At 48.6% G+C, this 13,576-nt stretch overlaps 1 pseudogene; it reads right to left on the bottom strand.

The window, feature by feature from the left end:
- Positions 1-1,910: 1,910 nt before the first annotated feature.
- Positions 1,911-3,084, bottom strand: LOC147991638 (uncharacterized; annotated as a pseudogene).
- Positions 3,085-13,576: the final 10,492 nt, after the last annotated feature.

Here is a 13,576-nt window from a genome sequence, read left to right as displayed (position 1 = left end):
TGTGCGTGTTATTTGTCCCCTTACTCCTTAGTGCAACTCCAACGTGGTTCTCTAAAGTGACCGTGTACGGATCGTGCAGTCTGGGGTGTAGTCTGGACGTCCAAAATCCCCCAAACCGAAAACAAACTCGTGGGAGGTTTGAAGGAGTTCGGACACCGACATACTCGGCCCACCCAGAACCTCTCTTTCCCTCCGCTTTATACCTTCCATCTGCACCCATCAACACATCGCCACCACTTTGGCCGCCGCTGAGTTCTTGCCAGACCTCTGGTGCTTCATCCAGGTGCCTTGTACTCTGCAACCATTGCAGCCGTCCATGGCGAACACCACGCCCTACAAGTGTTCGGCCAAATGCCATTGAGATTTTATTTTGCGGCCAAATGCCATTGAGATTTTTTTTTGCTTTCTTGTTTAACATGAAGCAAGCGTGATGACAGGGTACTTGGTAGGGGTGATGCATTGTTATGCGACGCGTCGTTGGGAACAAGTGCATGGTTTGTAGGCATGAAGCAAAAGGGCACAATATTTTGATAACACGCGCATTCTTGGTTTCATGAGCATAACACGTGCATTCTTGGTTTCACGAGTATTAGCACTACGCGCCCTACAACTTGGATGTGATCCGTCGCAACGTGAAGTCGCTACTCCATCGATTGTACACCATTTCAAACGTCGTCATGAATTACGACAAGTGTAAAGAAGGTGGCTACCGGGCACATCAATCATGGAGATCATAAGTTTTGCTTCTTATTACTTTAAGTGTTGATCAGTTCATTGATTCACTCAATATTGTAACTTGATCATGTCATTGTATAGTCTGGACACGCTGTCGCGTTGTACCGAAGGATGGAGGGCAAACCCTTCACATTGATGCATTGTTGGATGAACCTCTAGGGGCACAACATATGGATAAACAACATGTGTCGATGAAGGAGAGAAAGCTTGAGACGAAGGCCGCTTTTGAGGAGTATGGTTAAATTTGGATTGATGAATTTTGAAAACTTATCAAACATCCGAAGCTTTTAGGATTTAAATGTACGGTGGAATTGATGTCCATCAATGATTCAAAGTGAGGCTGCATGGCGGATATTTGGTTTAGTTCATTCTATTTTCTTTGTGATGCGAACGTCGACAGAAACTTCAATGGCGCGAATAATTTTTCCCAATCTTTCACGGTACAGAAAATAGCAATAAGTATTTCTTCTCGAAACTGCAGTAGCTATTATTTGCTCTTTCTGACCTCCCGTACGTCCGAACAGAAACAACACCCAAATCAATTTGTGCAGCAGTGGAACCTTGATCCAGAATTAGGTTTACTAGATGCAAACCCAAACAAACAACATGCAAACCCTGCGAACAGCCGGAATCACATGGACAAGCACAAGTACTTACGTACAGATTAGAAGTCGCAGCCTCCAATCTTCACGCAAACACACACAAAATAATCAACTTTTTAACCAGCACTGCTCATACGGGGAGATACCCCGACTTGTTCATGTCGTGTTCCTCTAACCAAAAAAATCATAACTCCCCGTACACGGCCGAAGCCGACCTCTTATATAGGCAATGTAACAACCTGACCCAAACCGACTCAAAACAAGAAAAGAAATACACAGACTCTCTCTTATCTTAACTAATTATTATAATTAACTAATTTAAAAATTCAGCAACGCTGATCACAAGAAGCCAAAACGAACTAGTACTTGCTTTGAGGTTCACGTACACTCAACAATCATCCAATTGTTACATGGAGTCCGGAAGCATGGCTCAATCTCATCTTGTGGTACAATCTCACACAGAAAATCCCCAAAACGAAGCACAGAACTAGTAAGATGTCTTCCAAAACTATCACACTTGTTGTTGTCGTCTCCAGAACGTTTTCTATTCGACTGGATTATCTCACATATATTTTATGACACTCTCCCTCGACGCAATGCCGGAACAATATATTTCGATGGAACAACATCCAAACAATTAATGTGAATAATAGGTATACTTGCATCATCCTTTCTTCCTTGAAAAGAAACCGTCCTCGGTTTCGACTTAGGCTTTGGAGATCTCTTCTTGAACACTTCCACAGTACACTTTATATTCTGTGCATCCTTAGGACGAATAGCATAGAACTCACCCTTATGCATAAAAGTGTACCTGTTTGTTCGCCCATGATGAAGAGCGTTAACATCATGCTGCCATGGACGCCCCAAAATAAGGTGACAAACATGTAGTGGCATAACGTCGCATTCCACCTTATCAACATAGCCATCAATAGAAAAAAGGAACCTTCACCCTGTGAGTTACCTTCACTTTGCCAACATCATTTATCCACTTCATATAGTATGGTCTTGGGTGCTCCCATGTTGGCAAAGAAAAAGACTCCACCACATCCTTGCTAATCATGTTGCTAGCACTGCCGCCATCAATTATCAGTTTGCACACTTCTCCCTTGATGGTACATGCAGTTTGAAAAATACTCCGTCGTTGTCCTGGTTCAAAAATGACCTTGTCATCTCGCTGGACCTTATGTGCTAGCAAACTCTCCATATCAGGATCATCTTGAGGATAACACAGTATGGTATCACCATGACCTCTTTCGATTCCATCCTCTAACTTTGGCATCTCATCTTCAGATTCTGAAATATATTCTGCATCAACAAGTAGAACCCTTCGTTGATTGGAACATTCATGCTTCATGTGTCCACGTCCTCCATACTTGTGGCAAATAATATTGCGATGATGAGATGAAGTCGCATTAGATGAAACCTGAGAGACCTCCTTTGGCGCAGCCGCCACTTTGCTCTGTTCAATGCTTCCCGACTTATAAGAAGGAGTCGATTTAGCACTAAACCCACCATCAATTGGAGAAGAACCACGTGACCCACTGTTGTAAGTTGGACGAGTCTCTGAAGCTTGCTTCTCCAATACCCAACGTTCAGCACGCTCCGCTTGATGAAGCAACTCATGAATATCATTATATTGCATTAAATCAACACGGTCATGAATCTTTTCTTCTAACCCCTCAAAGAAACGTACCATGGTCGCCTCCGCAGACTCACGCACAGCTGTACAGATCATCAAAACTTGCATCTCTTTGTAGTACTCATCAACTGATTTTGTACCTTGCACTAGACGACGCAGTCTACTATGGAGCTGGCGAGTGTAATAAGCAGGCACAAAACATTCCCTCATGATTCGCTTCATGTCAGTCCATGTCGTTGGTCGCTCATGAGTACGGTTCTTATTATCCCATCATACAAGAGCATACTCTGTAAATTCCATTGATGCAACACGAACCTTCTTCTCTTCGGAGTAGTTGTGACCATCAAAAATCTGATTTACGCGCATCTCCCACTCCAAATATTTCTCCGGGTCAGCACAACGTCCTGAGAATTCAGGTATGGTTATCTTGATTCGACCCAAACCATCATCCTCGTCGACACCATTGCCGCCATAGTCACGGCGCCGCCCAGCATGGCGGTGAGCCCCAGCATCATGCCGTGGTCGGTGAGGTAAGCCTCCACGGGCATCAGAATCCTCAGAAAAATCACCATCATCGTCGTTGCCGTGGTCACGACGTCGTCGTGGTGGGTGCCACATCTCTCGCCTGAAGGCGCCGAACTGCTGCGGTGAGCCGATTAAGACTCTCAGTCACCACCTGTAGACTATCAGTGCGTTGTCGGTCGCTGGCAGTCAAATGCTCGTTCAACCTGTCCTCGACGCCTACAATATTTGCAGACAACTCCTCCACCCTTGTCCCAAGCTTCTTGTTGGCTCCCTTGATCGCCATCAGATGAATACGCAAATCATCACTTATCTCCAAACCCTCCAGAAGCTCATCGACCTCCTCATGATCAGATTTGTCATGCTGCGAGTTCACCATCTTTCAAACAGTTAAATCAAATAGTAGGAAAAAAATTTGTACCGTGATCAACCTTGCTCTAAATACCACTTGATGCGAACGTCGACAGAAACTTCAACGGCGCGAATAATTTTTCCCAATCTTTCACGGTACAGAAAATAGCAATAAGTATTTCTTCTCGAAACTGCAGTAGCTATTATTTGCTCTTTCTGGCCTCCCGTACATCCGAACAGAAACAACACCCGAATCAATTTGTGCAGCAGTGGAACCTTGATCCAGAATTAGGTTTACTAGATGCAAATCCAAACAAAGAACATGCAAACCCTGCGAACAGCCGGAATCACATGGACGAGCACAAGTACTCACGTACAGATTAGAAGTCGCAGCCTCCAATCTTCACGCAAACACACACAAAGTAATCAACTTTTTAACCAGCACTGCTCATACGGGGAGATACCCTGACTTGTTCATGTCGTGTTCCTCTAACCAAAAAAATCATAACTCCCCGTACACGGCCGAAGCCGGCCTCTTATATAGGCAATGTAACAACCTGACCCAAACCGACTCAAAACAAGAAAAGAAATACACGGACTCTCTCTTATCTTAACTAATTATTATAATTAACTAATTTAAAAATCCGGCAACGCTGATCACAAGAAGCCAAAACGAACTAGTACTTGCTTTGAGGTTCACGTACACTCAACAATCATCCAATTGTTACATGGAGTCCGGAAGCATGGCTCAATCTCATCTTGTGTAACAATCTCACACAGGAAATCCCCAAAACGAAGCACAGAACTAGTAAGCTGTCTTCCAAAACTATCAGACTTGCTGTTGTTGTCGTCTCCAGAACGTTTTCTATTCGACTGGATTATCTCACATATATTTTGTGACTCTCTCCCTCGACGCAATGCCGGAACAATATATTTCGATGGAACAACATCTAAACAATTACTGTGAATAATAGGCATGCTTGCATCACTTTGGAAAATATACTGTATTTGATGCATAAGGTTGAATGGCCGTTGTCGGTGTCAAAACCGGCGGATCTCGGGTAGGGGGTCCCGAACTGTGCGTCTAGACCGGATGGTAACAGGAGACAAGGGACACGAAGTTTTACCCAGGTTCGGGCCCTCTCGATGGAGGTAAAACCCTACGTCCTGCTAGATTGATATTGATGATATGGGTAGTACAAGAGTAGATCTACCACGAGATCGAGGAGGCTAAACCCTAGAAGCTAACCTATGGTATGATTGTTGATGTGTATGTTGTCCTACGGACTAAAACCCTCCGGTTTATATAGATACCGGGTAGGGTTAGGGTTACATAGAGTCGGTTACAATGGTAGGAGATCTACATATCCGTATCGCCAAGCTTGCCTTCCACGCCAAGGAAAGTCCCTTCCGGACACGGGACGGAGTCTTCAATCTTGTATCTTCATAGTCCAGGAGTCCGGGTGAAGGTATAGTCCGGCTATCCGAACACCCCCTAATTTAGGACTCCCTCAGTAGCCCCCGAACCAGGCTTCAATGACGATGAGTCCGGCACGCAGATTGTCTTCGGCATTGCAAGGCGGGTTCTCCTCCAAATTCTGTGTACCTGTTTGAATAAAGTCCGGTTTCTTGTAGATGTTGCGCTCCTTGGCTTCTACGCCCAATAATGGCCGCTTCCCACGTGTCAAACGAATATGAAAAGTCTGAGTGTTTTTACATTCACACCCCTAGCCGCGTAAATGAGCTGCCCTATTTAAGGGGATGAGGATTTAGATCCAATCCACACCTTCTCCCCTCCGCGAGTGTTCATCAGGGCGCATCCGACAAAGGTCCATTCCACCATGGCCAGCGGTCGCAACTCCTCCCCTCGCCCTTCCAGCCCTAAGCCTGAATATTGGGAGAGATGTTCCACCCCGCACAGCGAGCTAGTGACGCTCCAGACTAAGGGATTTCTCCCCCCGGCCTATATGGTCCCGGTTCGAGCCGGTCTTGCCGTCTACAACGGCGGAGAGCAAGCAGAGAATGCCCCTAATCCCTCCAAAGGAGAGCGGGTGTGCCTTGTCCCTTACTTAATAAGGGGGCTCGGATTTCCAATCCACCCATTTCTCCGGGGGCTGCTGGAGTTCTACGGCCTCCAGCTACATCATCTCACGCCTACCTCAGTATTGCATATCGCGGGCTTTGTAGCCCTCTGCGAGCTGTTCTTGGGTGTTGAAGCTCATTTCGGACTGTGGAAGGAGCTATTTTGCCTCGTGCCCCATTCGAAGAAGGGGTCAATGTATCAAGTAGGCGGAGCCGAAGTGTGGCGCATCGCCGGGACCGGATATCTGTCCGGAACCCCAAAGAAGGCGTCCGAAGACTGGCCCTCAGAATGGTTCTATATAGAAGACGTCCCGCTGCCAGATCCTGTCCGGATCGGCCTCCCTGAATTCAACAGTGCTCCCTTAAAGAAGCGCCTAAGCTGGCGCCCACGGAGCCCTCAGAGGGAAAGCGACAGGGACATCATTTACCTGATGGGCCGAATAAGATTGTTAGCCCATTCCGGACTAACCATGATCGGGGTTATGGCCGAATGCATTATGCGGGGGGTGCAGCCGCTTCAGTATAGAAGCCACCCCATGTGGGACTTCAACGGGGAGGACGACGCCACCCGCTACGGTCGTAAGGGGCCGGATTCAGTTGCCGCTCTACTGAAGATCTTGTCCACTTTATATAAGGGAGAAGAGGAGGAATTCCTCCGCGTCAACCCTCAGGGCGGATTCTCCATGCACAATCCCCCAAGCTGGGTATTTACTTGTCCATTCGTTTTGTATTCCCATTGTTAAATATTCAGTCTGACGACTTCAACGCAGGAACTGCGCCGGGCTGTTAAGGAAATAAGCAGCCCTCCTCCACAACCCGAGGACCCAGGACGGTCCCTCGACCCGGCCTCTCAAGAGGATCCGGACATATCTGTGGAGCTGATTGATGGAGTGTTCCATCAATTGAGCGAGGACAACGCCTTGGTGGCCATTACGGCCGATTACCCAGGGTTAATCCTGACGCCCCAGGTACCTGAGATCGAAGTCCCAGTACCCCGAATAGGTGTCCGCCCACTCGTGTTCAGTTTCCTGATTGCAACCGAACTTTACAGGGGAGGTTTTTAAGGCGGAAGGCCGAACCTGCGGCGACAAGCCAACGAGGGGCCGCAGGGGCCCGTGGGCCGAAAAGAAGTGCAGTCCGGACCGAGGCGTCAGCGCAAAGGTATGGCGTGCCCCCTTATCCCAGGTGTTATACCTTCGAGGCACATTGACACTCGTGCTCTCTTCAGGACAAAGAGACCTCGCCGGACTATACCCGGAGAGGCTGCCAATCGCGCCTCCACCAGCCAGGCTCCAAAGCCTGGTCCGGAGGTGGAGGCAAACGCAAGGCGCGCGCCAGACGCTCCTCCGACGGAGGATGTGGACGGGTTGTCTGCCACCAACTCTGAGGTGGAGAGTGCCATGAACCACAGGTGTCGCCGGACAATTCTTCGCGACACTTGTTTCTCCCAAGGGGCGTTAGATGCCTTCAACTCGGGAGATGCGCACCTCCGTGCCGCTCAAAATGGTCTAGCCAGATCCACGGAGCAATATGTAAAAGACATACGGGTAAGAAAATTTTGGTAATTATATATATAGCAGTAGCCCCCGAGACTTGAAACAGTTAGAATAAGTGATTTAAGGATCATTTGATATGCAGGTTCTTATAGAAAAGAATTCCCTACTGTCCAAGGAGCTGGAAGAGTGCAAAGCCCAACTGGAGGCCGCACTAGCCGCGGCAGGGGAGCCTAAGGAGACCCCCTCTGGTAATAGACACTTCGAAAGATAAGTATTTTGCGAAGCACGGCTTTGGTGCGAATCTGACAAATGAAATTGCAGATGGTGCCGGATTGAATCCGGAAAGGCAACACCTCCTACGCCAGCTAAAGGCTGGTGAGAGGGTGCTATTAAAGGTGATGGGGGAGAAGAACGATCTCCAAGATGCCATGTAACGCCCTCGATGCGGCTATATCTCCCACGTGTCGAAGCACAACTTAGAGGCATAACCGCATTGGAAGCAATGTCGCAAGTGAGGTAATCTTCGCAAACAACCCATGTAATACAATAGGGGAAAAGATACATAGTTGGCTTACAATCGCCACTTCACACAAATACATGAATAAAGCATTACATCATCCAAATACAATCAGGGCCCGACTACGGAGCCAAAATAAAAGAAGAACCCCAAATGTGACACGGTCCCCGATCGACCCCAACTGGGCACCACTTCTGATCAACTAGAACGAACCAACACAAAGGACAAGATCTTCATCGGGCTCCTCCTGAGCTTGGTTGCGTCATCTGCACGGACTCATCGGCACCTGCAAACTGGTTTTGGAAGTATCTGTGAGCCACAGGGACTCAGCAATCTCACACCCTCGCGATCAACACTATTTAAGCTTATGGGTAAGGTAAAGGTATGAGGTGGAGCTGCAACAAGCGACTAGTATATATGGTGGCTAACATACGCAAATGAGAGCGAGAAGAGAAGGCAAAAGAACGGTCGAGAATTTATGATCAAGAAGTGATCCTAGAACAACCTATGTCAAACATAACTCCAACACCGTGTTCACTTCCCGGACTCCGCCGGAAAGAGACCATCACGGTTACACACGCGGTTGATGCATTTTAATTAAGGTCAACTTCAGGTTTTCTACAACCGGACGTTAACAAATTCCCATCTCCCCATAACCGCGGGCATGGCTTTCGAAAGTTCAAGTCCCTGCAGGGGTGTCCCAACTTAGCCCATCACAAGCTCTCACGGTCAACGAAGGATAAACCTTCTCCCGAGACATTCCGATCAGACTCGGCATCCCGGTTCTACAAGACAACTTCGACAAAGATAAAACAAGTCCAGCAACACCGCCCGAATGTGACGACAAATCCCGATAGGAGACGCACATATCTCGTTCTCAGGGCACACTCAGATGAGACTAGCTATGAGTAAAAGCAAACCTCAAGTTTCCCCGAGGTGGCCCTGCAGGCAGCTCGGGCGGACCAACACTCAGAGGAGCACTGGCCCAGGGGGGTTTAAATAAGATGACCCTCAGGAGCGCGACTCCCAAGGGAAAAGAAAAGGCTAGGTGGCAAATGGTAAAACCAATGTTGGGCATTGCTGGAGGAGTTTTATTCAAGGCGAACTGTCAAGGGGTTCCCATAATAGCCCAACCGCGTAAGGAACGTAAAATTCGGGAACATAACACCGATATGACGGAAACTAGGGTGGCAAGAGTGGAACAAAACACCAGGCATAAGGCCGAGCCTTCCACCCTTTACCAAGTATATAGATGCATTAATTAAATAAGAGATATTGTGATATCCCAACAAGTAAATATGTTCCAACAAGGAACAACATCTCCATGTTCCAACAAGCACTACTGGAATCAGCTACTTTGCCATCTGCCAGCTCTTTGCCGTCAGCTAGCGGACGACAAAGAAGCTCTTTGCCATCAGCTACCAAAAAGCAGACGGCAAAGAACTGGCTGATGGCAAAGACCTAATTTGCCATCAGCCAGTTCTTTGCCGTCGGCTAGCAGACGGCAAAGATTCTTTGCCCTCGGCTAGCGGACGACAAAGAGGGAGGGGCCCCACTGATGAGCTGCTAAAAAACCTAACGGCCCCCCTCTTTGCCATCCGCTAGCGGACGGCAAAGAGCAAAAAGGCGGACGACAAAGGGGGGCAGACGGCAAAGAGGGAGGGCCCCACTAACGTTAACGGCCGCGCCCCACCCCGCCCCTCTCTCTCTTTCTCTCCCCAGTTACTCGCCGCCGCCCCGTCGCCCCACCACCCCGTCGCCGCCCCAGCGCCCTCCTGCCCCGTCGCCCCACCACCCCGCCGCCGCCCCGGCTCCCCCCGCCCCGTCGCCCCCGCCGCCCTGCCGTCTGGGCGCCGCCACGCCCCGGCGCCCCGGCACCCCCGCGCCCCGCCGCCCCGGCCGGGCCCGGCCTCGTCGCCACTGCCGCCCGGCGCCGCCGCCCCAGGCCGCCCCGCCCCCTCCTCCGGCGCCCCAGGATGCCCCGCCCCCCTCCTCCATCGCCCCCCCTCCTCCACCCAGGTGAGCTCTCTGCCTCCTTTTTTTCCTTTTTTAGTTTTTTTAGTTTTAGGTTTATGTTTAGTTTAGATTTAGTTTTAGTTTTAGTTTTAGGATTAGTTTTAGGTTTATAGGTTTAGTTTTAGTTTAGTTTTAGGTTTAGATTTAGTTTTTTCCTTTTTTTGTTTTTTTAGTTTTAGGTTTAGGTTTAGTTTAGTTTTAGGAAAGAAGAAGAAGAGAAAAAGAGGAGAGGAGAAGAAGAAGAGGAGGAGGAGGAGAAGAAAAAAGAAGAAGAGGAAGAAGAAGAAGAAGAAGAAAGAGGAGAGGAGGAGAAGAAGAAGAGGAAAAATGAAAGGAGGAGGAAGAAGAAGAAGAAGAAGAAGAAGAAGGAAAAAAAGGAAGAAAAGGAAGAAGAGGAAGAAGAAGAAAAGGAAAAAAAGGAAAAAAAAACCCGACCCGACACGGTACCCAGACCCCGACCCGGCACCCTGACACGACACCCCGACCCCGAGACCCCGACCCCGACACCCCGACCCCGACCCTGACACCCCGACCCCGAGCCTGACCCGACACCCCGACCCCGACCCCGACACCCCGACCCCCCGAGCCTGACCCGTCACCCCGACCCCGAGCCTGACCTGACACCCTGACCCCGACACCACACCCCGACCCCGAAACAACACCCCGACACCGACACGGCACTACCCCGACATCGACACGACACCCCGACCCCCCGACCCCGAAACAGCACCCCGACCCCGACACGGCACCCCGACACCGACAGGACACCCCGACCCCTGACACCTCCCGAAAAGGTGTTCTTTGGCCTTCCAGAGGCCGACCGGGTCATATATTTGTGAATTATTAGTTAGATCATATATTTTTCGATTTTGTTATGAAAAACATCATATATAATTGTGTTGATCGTGTAGTTTTAAATGTGCAGTTGTTTCATCGCTGCGAGGTTTGGTGTTCGACGACCTCGCCGTGCGTTTGACGAGCTCTACTCCTTCGTTCGTGGGTGAGCACAAATGACAAGTCCTCCTCCCCCATTAATTATTTGATCTATTCCGATGAAACTTGATAGCTAGCTATATATGTGTCTTGAATCATCAATATGCGTAACCAATATGTGTCTCCCATTCGAAAGCGTCATAGTTATAAATATGCATGCATTTGCATATTTATAACCTTGATTCTTTTGAATTGTCCAACGCTATCCATGGACAGCCCAAGTATGTGTAGATTGGGTTCGTTTTCCCATATGCTTTGCTCCGGATCCGACGCATAAATTTCGTCAGTGCCTCCCCTGTTGTTCTCCGGGTACACATCCTCTCTGTTTATTGTAGAGACGTGTATCAGGAGAACATCAGGGAGGTGCTGCCGAAATTTTGCGTCGGATCCGGAGCATAGCATGGGAAAATGAACCCAATCTACACATACACGGGTGGGATTAGGACCTATCATTACCTATTAGAGTGTAGGTTGCATGGACGTAATAAAATTGACAAAGTAGATCAACTGATGAATATATACATGGTGAATTACATATATAATTGTTGTGTGTCCAGTAGCTCTGAAAGTCAAGATGAGTGACCGTGCGTGGATGTATACCGGTCACACTGGTCAGAACAAATGGAGCGCTGAATGGTTCACAAAAACCAAGGGGTTTGTGCAAGCCGCATTTGCAAATGGCCAAAAGAAAACCTGGTGCCCCTGTTTCCGGTGCGGCAATTGGGAAAAGAAGACAGAGGCTGAAATGGGCAAACACCTGCAGAAGAGTGGTTTTACGCCCGATTATACGGTGTGGACATTTCATGGTGAGTCTGCCCAACGTGACCGAGCTGAAGTGGATCGTCGTCGCACCGACGAGCATGGTACCGGGATGGAAAACATGGTGCAAGACTATGATGATGCTTGGGATTCGGACGAGGAGATGGAGGAATCTGCAAAGGCCTTCAATGAAATGTTGGAGTCTTCAAAACGTCCGCTCCACGAGCACACTGAGCTTTGTCAGTTGGATGCCATCTCACAAGTAATGGCTCTGAAGGCTCAGTTCAACTTGGGCAGAGAATGCTATGACGCAATTATGACAGTATTTGGACGCTTTCTACCCAAAGGCCATGTAATGCCTGCAAACCTGTACCAGTCGGACAAAATCCTCCGTGCACTGAAGATGCCCTATGAGAAGATACATGCCTGTGAGAAAGGATGTGCCTTATTTAGGCTTGACTATGCGGACTTGAACTATTGTCCCATTTGCAAGTCTTCCAGGTATATTGTGGTAGACAATGGTATGGGTGAGAAGACACAGACCAAAATCCCCGTTAGTGTTCTTCGGTATATGCCAATCGTACCAAGACTTCAACGTCTTTTCATGGTCGAAGAGACGGCCAGACAGATGACATGGCACAAAACAGGCAAAAGAACCGAACTAGATGCAGATGGGAATCTGATGATGGTACACACATCGGATGGTGTTGCGTGGAAAAAGTTTGATGAATTACATGCTGACAAAGCGGCAGATCCGAGGCATCCTCGAGTTGGCATCAGCACAGATGGGTTCAGTGTGTTTGGTATGACGGCATCCCAATACAGTTGTTGGCCCGTATTTGTCTTTCCACTCAATCTCCCCCCAGATAGATTATGCAAAGAAAGAACATTTTCCTGACGTTGATAATTCCAGGACCCAACTATCCAGGGAAAAATATGAATGTGTACATGCAGCCGCTTAAGGACGAATTGCAAGAAGCCTGGGATAATGGGTTCAAGACATACGACGCCTTTAGCAAACGGAACTTCATAATGCGTGTCTGGTACATGTACTCGACGCATGACTTGCCGGCGTATGCGCTATTCGTTGGCTGGTGTGTGCATGGAAGGTTCCCGTGCCCCACATGCAAGGGAGCTCTTGAGTTTCGTTGGCTTCAGGCCGGTCGCAAGTTTTCTTGCTTCGACATGCATAGACAGTTCCTGGATCCTCGCCATAAGTTCAGGAAAGACAAGAAGAACTTCATCAGGGGTAGAGTTGTCAAAAACTCTGAACCACCTGCATTGGCAGGCCAACAGACCCTGGATTAGTTAAACGCTCTCGAGCCAAATCCACAACGTCCAGGGTACTTCAAGGGGTATAATACTAAGCACGCGTGGACTCACAAAACATGCTTATGGGATCTGCCTTACTTCAAAGACCTCCTTTGCCCACACAACATCGACGTGATGCACACTGAGAAGAATATCGCCGAGGCACTTTTTGGTACATTGTTCAGCATAGATGGGAAGTCAAAGGATAATACTAAGGCTAGAGTCGATCTGGAGGCGCTATGTGATAGGCCGTTACAAAACATGAAAGAACCGAAAGGAAAGCAGAACTGGACAAAGCCAAAGGCATGGTTCAATCTTGGAGATCAAGGCGCGCCAGTCGAGCTCCGCTCCTGAGATAAGGCCTCATGAACGGCCAGTCCAACTCGCCTTCAAGGTTAGTTATACGTACTCAGCTATCTTTCTCCATTACATTGTGTGCGCTTCCATCAATGATTACAAATGGTCATGTGAGTGGTGTTGCAGGCTGCTATACAGAGTGAGAGAGATAGAACGGAGAAACTTCTGGCAGAGGCGGCGGAGAGGCAGCGGGAGT

The sequence above is a fragment of the Triticum urartu genome, chromosome 1A (assembly GCF_056163025.1).
Source record: "Triticum urartu cultivar PI428250 chromosome 1A, HENAU_Tu73, whole genome shotgun sequence".
Classification (NCBI taxonomy): Eukaryota; Viridiplantae; Streptophyta; class Magnoliopsida; order Poales; family Poaceae; genus Triticum; species Triticum urartu.
Note: the sequence above shows the minus strand (reverse complement) of the source record. Positions and strands in the feature narration are given on the sequence as shown.